At 35.4% G+C, this 13,124-nt stretch overlaps 1 long non-coding RNA gene and 1 pseudogene across 1 annotated transcript in view; one reads left to right on the top strand and one right to left on the bottom strand.

Moving 5' to 3' along the window:
- Positions 1–1,493: 1,493 nt before the first annotated feature.
- Positions 1,494–5,611, bottom strand: LOC140511123 (estradiol 17-beta-dehydrogenase 11 pseudogene; annotated as a pseudogene).
- Positions 5,612–8,841: 3,230 nt separating this feature from the next.
- LOC140511955 (uncharacterized) overlaps positions 8,842–13,124 on the top strand; it is a 35,926-nt gene continuing 31,643 nt past the window's right edge. Inside the window, exons 1-2 of the long non-coding RNA XR_011969731.1 lie at positions 8,842–8,927; positions 9,262–9,406. This is a non-coding gene — a long non-coding RNA (uncharacterized lncRNA). The remainder of the gene's footprint in view (positions 8,928–9,261; positions 9,407–13,124) is intronic.

Raw genomic sequence — 13,124 nt, 5'->3', positions numbered from 1 at the left:
TAATGAAAATCAAGAAATGATAAAACAAAACCAAAACAATGAAAATAATAGAAGACGATGTGACATATCTCATTGGAAAAACAACTGACCTGGAAAATACATCCAGGAGATATAATTTAAAAAATTATTGATCTACCTGAAAATCATGATCAAAAAAAAAAAAGAGCCCAGACATCATCTTCCAAGAAATTATCAAAGAAAATTGCCCTGATATTCTAGAACAAGAGGGTAAAATAGAAACGGAAAGAGTTTACCAATAACCTCCTGAAAGAGATCCCAAAAGGAAAACCCCTCAGAATATTGTAGCCAAATTCCAGAGTTCCCAGATCAAGGAGAAAATATTACAATCAGCCAGAAAGATACAACTGATGCATTGTAGAAATACAATCAGGATAACACAGGATTTAGCAGCTTCTGCACTAAAAGTTTGAAGGGCTTGTAATATGATATTCCAGAGGTCAAAGAAGATAGGATTAAAACCAAGAATCACCTACCAGCAAAACAGAGTATAATACTTCTTTTTTTTAGATTTAATTCCTTTATTGTCATGATTCATAAGTGTATTCCTTTCCTCAAGCACAAAAGTTTCTTGTTGAGATCTTTCCATTTCAATAATGCATCTGTACTTTCTTTAGTTTCATACTTTAGTTCCAAAACCTTGGTATTAGAATAGAGGATATTTCCCTCTTTCAAAATAAAGTTTTATTATTGCCTTTTATTTTTTACCCCATTCATTTGCTCTTAACACCCTCATATTTTAAATCTCTTTGTGAAAAAAGTTATGTTTCAGGGAAAACAGGGCTTAACAAATAGTCTGAATTGCCATTTCTGTTTGCAAAGAAAGTTCTGTCTCCAAAAGTCCCAACAGTCACCTTCACTCAGATAATGACAATATCTTTGCTTTTTGATCAGAGACACTATAAGATCCAGAGTTCAAGCCCATCCTCTGACACACAGTGTCTCTGTGGTTTGACTAAGTTTCTTAACCTTTCAATGGTGCAGGAAACTCTTGAAGACTTTAAATTGAAGTACAGTTGCACATCTGCATGGATAAAGAAACTTTCTGGATTAAGCCTTCCCTACACCATTGATATCACAAGTCAAGGTTAAAAAAAAAAAAAAAGCTTTGAATGATGTCTTAGAGAAAAGGAGGAGTCATCTCAAGAATGTCGAACTGTTAGAAAACTTTCATGTTAACTGAAGTATAAGAATTTGAGTATAAGTTTTGAAGAGCTATCGTCCCATATCAGATGTTGTGAACCATTCTAGTGGTAGAATAGTGTGTGATCCCAAGGTGCAAAATTGAGGGCACTCTACCATCACTGGATATGATCATCAGGGAGTAAATGAAAATAAGTGTGGTTTCAGAAAAATTTATTACTAGAAAAAGAGAATCAGAAAAAATAGAATCCTTCAAATCTTTAAGTCTTGGATAAGCTGTATCCAAATTACATCAAATAGCAGATACTCTTCAGCAAAGAAGTCCAAGGTATTTATTGTGCTTTGTTTTTTAATGAAATCACTGCATCAGACTTAATATTGATAATGCATTTCAAGGTATTCTGGAAATGCTCTGGAAGGATTCTTTCCAGCACTAGTACAAAACTTAAGGAAGGTGGAACAAAAATCATTTTTTGTTCAGTTAGTATGCCTTTCATTGGCTTGATTACTACTTCCTCTGGCTCCAGTGTAGGTAAAAGTATGGTACTTGGATTTTTGATGAAGCCTGTGTTTATAAAATTAAGGCAGAAGTATGATGTTTTGATTCCATTTTTTTCTAAGGCATTTATTTCTGCAATAAGAGCATTGTGAAATCCAAGAGCAGCAAACTTGCTTGAACAATAAGCCAATAGGAATGTCGTATGTCCTGCAGCTGAAGCCACTGTTACAATATAGCCATGATTGCTCTTCAACATTGCAGGGAGGAATGCTTTTGTAGTCCAGAAGTGAGCCAGAACATTGACTTCAAAGGTTTTTTTGATCTGAGGGTCCTGAGTAGCAAATAAATCTGCCATGTAGACTACCCCAGCATTATTCACTAAGATGCCAACATCTCCTACTTCTGCTTTCACCTTCTTTTTTTTCTTTTTTTCTTCTTTTTTTCATTTAATTAACTAGTATTTATTAGGATATAAACAAATACGTACATACAAGTTATATTCAGGGTAGAAGGGAAAGTTTCATTTTCCTGATCTATAAGTCCTCATGGAACTATCTTTTTTAAATTAATTTATTAAACTTTTAACATTCATTTTCACAAAATTTTGGGTTCCAAATTTTCTCCCCATTTGTCCTCTCCCCCCACCCCAAAATACCGAACATTCTAATTACCCCTATCACCAATCTGCCCTCTCTTCTATCATCGCTCCCTTCCCTTGTCCCTATCTTCTCTTTTGTTCTGTAGGGCCAGATAACTTTCTATACCCCATTACCTGTATTTCTTACTTCCTAGTAGCAAGAATAGTACCTGACTGTTGTTCCTAAAACTTTGAGTTCCACCTTCTCTTCATCCCTCCCTCCCCACCCATTCCCTTTGGAAGGCAAGCAATTCAATATAGGCCATATCTGTGTAGTTTTGCAAATGATTTCCATAATAGTCATGTTGTGTAAGACTAACTATATTTTCCTCCATGCTATCCTGCCCCCCATTGTTTCTATTCTCTCTTTGATCCTGTCCCTCCCCAAGAGTGTTGACTTCAAATTCCTCCCTCCTCCCACTGCCCTCCCTTCCATCCTCGCCCCCACCCTACTTATCCCCTTCTCCCCCACTTTCCTGTATTGTAAGATAGGTTTTCATACCAAGATGAGAGTGCATTTTATTCCTTCCTTTAGTGGAATGTGATGAGAGTAAACTTCATTTGTTTCTCTCACCTTCCTTCTTTTCCCCTCCACTAAAAGGTCTTTTACTTGCCTCTTTTATGAGAGATAATTTGCCCCATTCCATTTCTCCCTTTCTTCTCCCAATATATTTCTCTCTCACCCCTTAATTTCATTTTTTTAAAAATATGATCCCATCCTATTCAATTCATTCTGTGCTCTCTGTCTCTATGTGCATGCACACACACGTGTGTGTGTATGTGTGTGTGTGTGTGTGTGTGTGAGTAATCCCACCCACTACTCAGATACTGAAAAGTTTCAAGAGTTAGAAATATTGTCTTTCCTTGTAGGAATGTAAACAGTTCAACTTTAGTAAGTCCCTTATGACTTCTCTTTGTTCTTTACCTTTTCACGCTTCTCTTCATTTTTGTGTTTGAAAGTCAAATTTTCTTTTCAGCTCTGGTCTTTTCATCAAGAATGCTTGAAAGTCCTCTATTTCATTGAAAGACCGTTTTTTCCCCTGAAGTATTATGCTCAGTTTTTCTGGGTAGGGGATTCTTGGTTTTAGTCCTAGTTCCTTTGACTTCTGTAATATCCTATTCCACACCCTTTGATTCCTTAATGTAGAAGCTGCTAGATCTTGTGTTATCCTGATTGTATTTCCACAATACTTGAATTGTTTCTTTCTAGCTGCTTGCAATATTTTCTCCTTGACCAGGGAAATAGATGACTTCCAAGCATTGTTGTTGAAAAGACCAAGGCTGAATAGAATATTTGACTTTTAAATGCAAGAAGCAAGGGAAGCATGAAAAGGTCAACAGGAAAGAGAAACCTTAAGGTAACTGTTAAAGTTGAACTCATTGAAGTTACATTTCTCCATGGAAAGATGTTATTTGTATCTCATGAGACTTTTTTCAGTATTAGGGTAGTTAGAGGGAATATATATGTGTATACATGTATATGTGGGTGTGTATTGTATGTGTGTATGTACGTATATATGCATGGAAGCATGCACACATGTGGTACACATGTGCATTGATACCAATGTCCACCTGCATATATATGGATATGTATACATATATGTATATACATACATAGGCAGAGGGCACATGGTGAGCTGAATATGAAGGGAGATTACCTAACAAAATAAAATTTACTATTGAATGGAATGTACTAGGTGTAATAGAAAAGGAGAGATAGAATGTAGCAAATCACCTCACATTAAAGAGGGAAGAAAGAGCTTTTACTATGACTTGGAAGATGGGGGAAATAAAAGGAAATAAGTGAACTCTCATGGGATGTGCCTTAAGGAGCAATAACACACACTCAGTTGGATAAGGAAACCTATTTTACCTTGTAGGAAGGCAAGGGGGAGGGGATAGGAGAGGGAAGATAATAGAAGTGACAGCAAATTGGAGAAAGGAATAATAAGAAGCAAACACTATTGTGGAAGGAAAGGTCAAGGGAGAGAATGGAATAAATGCAGAGCAGGATAGGACAGAGGGAAATGTGGTTGGTCTTTTACAGCATAACTATTATGGAAGTGCTTTGAATTGTTACACAAGGATGACCTCTATTGAATTGTTTGTTTTCTCAGTGAGGGTGACTGGGGGGAGAGGGAGAGTATGGAACTCAATGCTTTAAAAAAGAATGTTAAAAATTGTTTTAGCATGCAGCTAGAAATTAAGATACACAGTCAATGGAGTATAGAAATTTATTTTCCCTTACAGGAAAGTAGAATGGAAGAGGGATGGAAAAAGAGTGGGTAATAGAAGGGAGGACAGACTGGAGGAAAGGGTGGATGGGGTGAAAGCTGTCATGGGGTTGGGGTGGGGAAAGATGGGGAGAAAATTTTGAATTGAAATTCTTGCGGAAGTTAATGTTGAGAACTGAAAAATAAATAAATCCTATATTTAAAAAAAGGAATGTTTCGCTTTCAATAAGCTTATATTCTTCCATGAAAAAGTGAAACCAAGAAATAGCTAGCTAGATGATAGCTAGCTAGCTAGTCAGATGGATAGACAGGCAGGCAGGCAGACAGACAGACAGACAGACAGACAGACAGATAGAGATATATAATCTTTTGTGGATAATTTTCTCCTTTTTTTAGGGAAAAAGTCAACTCTTGGATCTGACACTGACATCATGCAGTGCTTAGATTTGTCACTTTCCCTAAGTTCAGATCACAAAAGTCTTGGTTCCTCTTCAGTGAAAGCAACATTCAGTGTTTAAAGGTTTGTCTTTAAAAACAATCACAGTTATATCAGAGAGATGTCTAAAAAGATAGGACTGACAATTCATACAGGATTACCGAACTGGACAAAGTCAAGACAATTCAAGAATGATGTATTGTGTGCTTACTATGTGCCAGACACTCTTAACTGCTGGGAATATAAATAAGTGAAAAAAGAAAGACACTCTCTTTCTTCAAGGAATTTACATTCTAATGGTTGGAAGACATTACATAAAAAAATGAGTTGAAAGGAGGATGAGGGGAGGGGAGAGGGGTATCCTAGGCAGGAACACTGAAGAGAAAATGCTCCAGTGAATAGATTATGCACTAGCCTACCAAAGACCAGTGTCCAAGCTGGTGGTCATTAATGTCATCAGAGATGATCGTTAGTACAGATCCTCTCTAGTGCACCACACTTTCATAAGGAATGGTGTTGTTTTTTCTCTTCAATCAAATCCTCACAGCCTTTCTCAGAATCCTATCTATACCAGAACCCTTGTTCAATGTATGCTCTTTCCCCAGAGCCATCTCCTAACATAAACTCTACTTACTTCGGAGCATCCTCCGTATTACCACCCATTGAACATTGCCCCATGTATCAGCTAAAATTGTCTCAGATACAAAAACAAACAAGGAACCATAAGGAAAAAGAAAACAATTATAATTTTGGGTAGCAGGGATCAACTTGACAGCTTGGAATAACCAAGTTTCCTGTATAATTTGAGAAGTATAATTCCCTCTATTATTTTCTAACATAGTTTAAGAGTAGGATCTATTTTTTCTAACTTTCCTTGTATTCATAGACTTTGACACGGTATTTAGACTATAGAAAGCATATCATGGACATCTATTTACAACCTGATTCTTCCGGTTCTTGATCCCTCTTTGGTATATTTCCAAGGAAAAAATGTTCTTGTAGATGAATTCAATTACAATAAAAAATTAATATATTTAAGGAAATTAAGTTGAAGGAATGGAAGAAGAGGGAGAAAGGATAGACAGTCCAAAAGTTGTACACACACCAGTAGATAGACCCAAGTTATGATACTGAGATAGAAGTGGCTTCAGTGAGCAACTTTGCCCCTACCCCTCTGCATGATTGGAATTTTGGGTTAAAAGTCCCAATTATCTCAATATAATGGCAGATATGTTGCCATCACAAACAATTTTAAAATGCATGTGCTCACTGCTACATGGATAGGAATCATGGAGAATGATCTTGGAAGAATCAAAACCATCATTTCATCAAGAGAAAATTAAAAGATTCATGCCCAGTACAAACAGATTATAATGTATTATCAATGTTCACTAACACTTTAGTTTTAATGACAAATGTGGAACCAATGACACATATTATACGGAAATGATTTGAGCTATACATGTCATAAGCCTTAGGAATAATAGACAGACACTCTCCATGTTATACTAACACACAAAATACTTTTTTCAAAAAGAGGAGCACCTCTAATTAATTGAAAAATCATAAATAGATTTAAGAAATTACATACATAAGAAATGCACAGAAAAGGAAGTCATGAATGAGGTGCCATTTACCCTGATGTAGGGCATAGCCACAACAGTAGGATCATGAATTGAATGAAATGTTGCAATGTAACATAGCTGGCAAATAAAAATGACCACTGAGTAGACTTCCTAGGAGTGGAATGAATTTAAATAATCATGTTAGTTAAATCTCTATTGAGGTAGCACAATAAGCAATACTGTATTTTGGGGTAGTTGTCCCCAACTCATAACAATTCCTTACTTTGGTCAAATTCCACACAGCATGTGGTGGAAGTCAAAACGTATTTTTCTTGAAATTTGTCTGTTTGGTTTTTGCAAACCATAAATTGCTGCTTTGTCACCCAGCTGACTGACAGCTCATCCTGCTCTGAGCTGCAATACTCAGTTTTTTTTTTTTTAAACTGGCGGTATATTACTGTCTGGCATCAGCAAGTCCCAATTGGTTTTAGTTGTAAATTAAATGCCCTGATGGCTGTAATATGGTGATTTATCACCAGAGTCAGTAGAGATTTGGCTTTTCAATGGATTCAAGCAAAAGGGAGAGAGAAAACAAAACTAGTGGGGAAAAAATTCTCAGGGGTGTAGGCACCGAATATGAAGTCTTCAGAATCTTTTTTTTAATTTAAGATGAGAACACCACTAAGTTTGTCTATCAGGGACTTTCGGGAAAATGGAGCTACTGACATCAGAGGATAGCTGATCTTGGTAGGTGAAGCAAACACCTCCAGCTGCCAAATCACATGAATCTGTATGACTTGAAGTTTCTCCTGAGAAATGTGTAAGGGGAACATTTCTCATTTACAAAACCAAACCAAAACAAAGCAAACCATAAATTTATCTCTGACCCTGGTAGGAAGAAGATTTTATTTGAAATTATTTTTTTTTTAATTTTTGAGGCTCATTTTTTTTCTTATTACTTTTTAATGTTTATATCACAGGATTTTCTTTTCCTTCATACCTGCCCAATCCCACAGAGTGAGAGTGTTATTAACAAAACTGGCCAATACATATTAGCACCTTTCCTATTTCCTACAACATTCTCACAATCCCTTATCCTTAAAATAATCATCTCTTTATTCTCACCTTCTCTCTCTCCTCTCCTTTCCTCCCTCACATGTCTCCTCTCCTCCTTCACATTTCTCCTCTCTATCTCCTCTGTCTCTGTTTCTGTGTGAGACTGTCTGTCTCTGTCTCTGTCTCTCTCTCCCTCTCATCTCTTCTAATTCCAATTCATTTTCCACTTTAACCATAAAATGAAATGTAGAAGGAAGAGACATAACACTCCAGTATCTTTGCTGAGGAAGCCTCAAATGGGATCATGAAGAGTTGGACAGAGATGAAAGTGACTGAACAACAGTAAGAAGATGTATAAAGCACTATTTTATCCTCATAACAATTCTATGAGGTAAGTGCTATTATTATACCCATTTCACAGATTTACAGATTAGTAAGCAGAGGTACAGTTCTATTAAGTAACATGTCCAGCTTTCTCTCCACTGTATCATCTATACAAAAGGTAGCAAATAGATGAGAACAATCAAATACACACAGGAAGATATTGACAAATTTATTATAAGAACTTATGAGGAGAAACATGGAGTCTTTCCCTTTATATGTGTGTTTCTGTCAGAAATTCTATGGCATGTATCTACTTAGGACAGACTCTATGTAAGGTTGCTGGAATTATAAGAACAAAAGAAATTATCAGCCCTAGTTGCATGGTTGGTAAAGCAGGGTGAGTTTAGTCTTTGGAAATATTACTCATCAAGGGAAAAGGGAATGGAGTGTACAGGAAATCAGATAAGCCTGGGTTCTTTAGAGCTTTCATCTCCCTGGGTCATTTTGATGGAGTTTTGCTAAAATACCTAACTGATATAGAGTAAAAAATTAATTAATATCTAAGACTGCTTGAAGTGGAAAAGTCTTAAAATAGTCTAGCATAAGTCCTTTTTTGTATGTAGGGCTGAGACACAGGAAAGAATAATAAATTGGCAGAATCTATAGAATCAGTCAGTGACAAATATTGGATTCAAATACAGATCTTTTGACATCTATGGGAGTAATTTCCTTGCCCAATTATGATATGTTCTCTTTTTTGAAATGTGCTCCCTACATAGGCATTGAGGGGAGAATCTTAATGAAGGTTAAGAAGACTGTGAGGGGATATACAGTTAGCAGAATTCTAAGTTTCCTGTCACAGAACCTGACTGGGATTCTGTTTTGCTTGCTAATTATGTAACCTAGGTGTTTCAGTGAGCAGAGTGTGGGAGATGGAGTCAGGAGGACCTAACTTCCAATCACTTTATCTAAGACACTATCTGGGGAAATTTTCTGAGAGTAAAAGGATAGTTGGGTAAGCGAAGGTTAATTGAACTACTGAATTTTTAAATGTCGGGAACTGAAAAACAACATGCAAATGAAACACATTATTAATAATTGCAACAATAGTAATGACAATCTACCTGGTTGTTTTCACCATCTTTAAAGCAGAGAATATTAAAATTATTCATATTCAATGAAGATTGTTTATTAACCAGGATACAGAATGGAAGAAAAAGAGTTGTTTTATAGAGAAGCAGGGACAAAGAAAGAAAGAAATGATGTCTCATGAATATTCATTCTTTTCTTGGTCATTTGAATTTTGGTTAATGGACCAGTAAGAGATCAACTTTCTCTTGGCATTGTAGGCTACAGAATCCGGAATTAACATATATTTGAAATCCGGTAGCCAAAGAAGGAATGAACGCGTCTCTCATTAGGCATAATGGGAACTGAATGAGCAGAGAATGAAGAACAAATAACGTTTAAGACAACTTCTTATGAGAAGTAAAGGTAATAAGACCAAAGCAACCTATATAATATGGAAGTATTTTGCTATTTCTTTTGTTTTCATGAAAAAAAAAATATCTACTTTCTTTCACCTCTTCCTTTCACTGAACCCACTCTCCGCTTCTTCTGAAAGTTTTCGGAACCCTGTTTTGTTGCAATTGTTTAGTTCATCAGGAAAATGGTTATCATGTCCAAGAATCTGATAGTAAAGACAGGTGGTGAGATATAGCGGAACTAGCACTCACAACGTGGGAACTGGATGCATTTTTCCAATCCTGTTTCCTACATTAATGAACTAGATGACTTTGAGCATAGTCTTCAATCTCAGGTCCCTCACTAGTAGAATGACAGCTTTTTTTTTCTCTACTGAAGCTAAAATTCACAGTAAGAAAAGAAAAAGCAACATTATAAATTTAAATATTGAAACAAATACAAAATAAGAAAAGAACTTGATATGTGCACAGTAGAATATAGGAAAGGATTCAAAATATATAGTCATAAATTTCCATTTCTAAAGCCTATATAATAAATACTACGTCTTGTGTTGAGAGTAGTCCATTGTTTGTTTTTTCCTTCCTTGTTATTGGTTTTTGTTCTCTGCTGTGCACTTTTTACTTTGTTCTTTTCCCCTCCCCCCACCCAGAAGGATACAATTAATCTCAGATATGTTTATATATAGATATATAGAATCACATATGCATATATACGTATACATGCATATATAGACATATACCTTCCCTAACAAATTCTACTTCTGATCTGTTTTTATGTTTGTGCATATCTCTTATTTCCCATCCCTCCTAACTCCAGTACTTTACTTCTATTGCTACTTTACCCTCCTTTTACTTATGTACCCCTCCTCAAGGATCCCTCACTTGTCTTTCCATACTCATTAATCTAAACACCATTCTATACCTCCTTCTTTAAACCTCTTCCCTCCTCTTCCCCTTGATAGAGCCCACCACCATCCTCACCCGCATCCTCTTAGCCTTTTATTTCTTTCTGAATTTAGAAGACACATATGTATGTATGTATGTATGTATGTATGTATGTATGTATGTATGTGTGTATGTATGTATTATTGTCTCTTGAATCCATTCTTAATGAAAGTAGGGTTCCAGAACTAATAGTCCTCTTCCCCCATCTAATTCCTGTGTTGGTTCTTCCTCTCATACCTCATTTATATTAAATTATTACTCATTTTAGCTGCTCCTAAATGGTTTTACTTTTTAAAGTCATATTGTATTCAGTTCTACTCCAATGTTTTTTACAAACTATTCAATTACTAATAACGATATAAATTATTTATTTTGCATTTTACATACATGAAAGGTAAACTGTCTATGTACCTTGTATTTCTCTTGGATTTTGTATGTAAAATCTTCTATCAAATTCAATCATTTTTAACAAAGTCCTGAAAATCTGTCTGTCAGCTCATTAAATTTTCACTATATATATTTTTTTGATATATAGTGAGTGTTCCAAGATTTGCAGTAGTAATATTAAAGCTACTAGGTTTTGTGTGATTCTAATTGTGGTGCCATCACATTTAATTTATTTTTCTTGTTGCTCATAATATTTATACTTGAACTGGGGGTTTGGGGATTTGACTATAATATTCATAAAGGTTTTCCTTGTAGTATCTCTATCAGGTGATGATTTTTAAAATTTATCTCACTTTCCCTTCTTTTTATAATGCTTCGGGACAATCTTCTTTCATTATTTTTTGTATTATTGTGTCAATATTTGTGTTTTGATCATAACATTCGCATAGTCCAATTATGCTTGTTTTCTCTTCTAGATGTGTTTTCCAGATCACATGTTTATCTTATGTTTCACATTCTATTCTATTTTTTCATTCTTTATATTTTGTTTTATTATTTATTGCTCCGTTATAACTTTGCTGGCTTCCCCTTGCCCAATTCTGATTTTCAAGGAGTTGCTTTTGTCCTTAAGATTCTTGATCTCCTTTTCCAGTTGGTTGACTTTCTGTCCATAAACTTCTTGTTTTCCTTGGATTTCTCTTTTTTTAAGGTTTTACTCAATCTCATTAATTTGATTTTAAAGTCTCTTAATTTCTTCAATGAATTCTTTTTGACCAGTTGACCATTTGACTTTACATTCTTTGCTTCAGTATTATCCTCTGAAGATGAACCCCAGACTTTATTTCCATAGTAACTCTCTGTGGTTGGATGCTTTCTCCTTTGTGTATACATTTTTTAAAAAAAAAATTTGTAGTACCTTAATTTTTATGTTCATCTCCAATCCTGGGGTATGGAGGATGGTGCCTCTGACTTCAGTTCTTCCTTCAGTGCTCACTCTACCCTGGAACTGGAGCCAAGATCTCCAGCCTCCTGTAAGTGCCCACAACCATTGGGCACATCGATGTTTCACTGCTTCAGCACTTGCCACGCATGCAATGATTCCTTCCCACCCCCACTACATCTCCACAGTACTGCTACATATGGCATTCTTTGTCAGCAGAGGTTCCCTCTATCTTCCCCAGCACAGACGCCCAACACTCCTAATTAAAAGTTTCTGTGACCAGGTAGAGGAATCCTCCCGCCTCCGCTAAGCCTAGAGCTTGTCTCTTGTTGTTTAAGTGGATCTAGAATCTGTCCTGGAGGTGTTTACTCTTCACAGGGACCAGCCCTCATCTTGAGACTTTTCTTCAGATATTCTGATTGTTTCAGGAGGATCTCTTTTCTGCCCCTACTCTTACTTATTTTTATTGCTCTATATTCTCCCTGAAGCATTATTTCATGTTATTTGTTGGAGAAATGTTAACAGCTTGGATCACTGTCTTCCTAGAGTCCTCTCCCCAAATAACAGTTTTAGATTAAATGAATGTTAAAATAAATTTTTAGTATTCAATTAAATGGCTATCACAAAGCAAGTTAACCATTTTGTTGACATGCAGTTTCAGGACCTTGTTCAACTAAAGAATGGAATGAGGTACAAGTAAGAAAAATTTAGAAAGAAAAAATAAAACGAAGAAAAATAGTGCCTTAAGAATCTAGATATTGGTGCACTGATTTCAACAATTTAATCATAATTCAATATAAACTAACAAAATGCTACTTATCAGTTTTTAATTACCTTTGATAAAATTGGGTTCATGGAACTTCTAAATTTTATATAGAATAATGGAGAAATGTGGTAGAATTCAAGAGAAAAACAATTAAAATAAAATACACACAGGCTATCTGACATTCTCCATAAGACCAGGTAATTCTTAATGTCTGTTCTGGAGTCAACTACCAATACTGATTGTCTTGGCCTGGCTTCGATTCATTCCATTCACTGCAAACTATGAGTAGTTTCTAAAGCCAATTGTCAGTCTTACCACTTTCTCATAGTTGTGTATGGGACATAGATGCCCAACTGTCACATCACAATCAACTTTTCTAATATCTAAATCTTCTCTGATTCAATTTATTTTTCTTCTCTTATTGATATAGCTAGCACTTCAAGTACAATGTTAGATAATACTGGTGATAATGGCCATGCTTACTTCCCATCTGATCTTTTTGCAGACTTTTAGTTTACCTCTATTTCAGATAATACTAACTCCTTGTATTAAATCAATACCATTTATCTTTTTAAAGAAAGTCTCAGTTTATGTTGTTTTTAGTGTTTCAAATAGGAATAGGTGTTATATTTTGTCAATAACTTTTTCTACATCTGTTGATATAATATTTACGTTGTTTTTTAGTTAAAA

Source organism: Notamacropus eugenii, chromosome 6 (assembly GCF_028372415.1).
Source record: "Notamacropus eugenii isolate mMacEug1 chromosome 6, mMacEug1.pri_v2, whole genome shotgun sequence".
Lineage (NCBI taxonomy): Eukaryota > Metazoa > Chordata > Mammalia > Diprotodontia > Macropodidae > Notamacropus > Notamacropus eugenii.
Note: the sequence above shows the minus strand (reverse complement) of the source record. Positions and strands in the feature narration are given on the sequence as shown.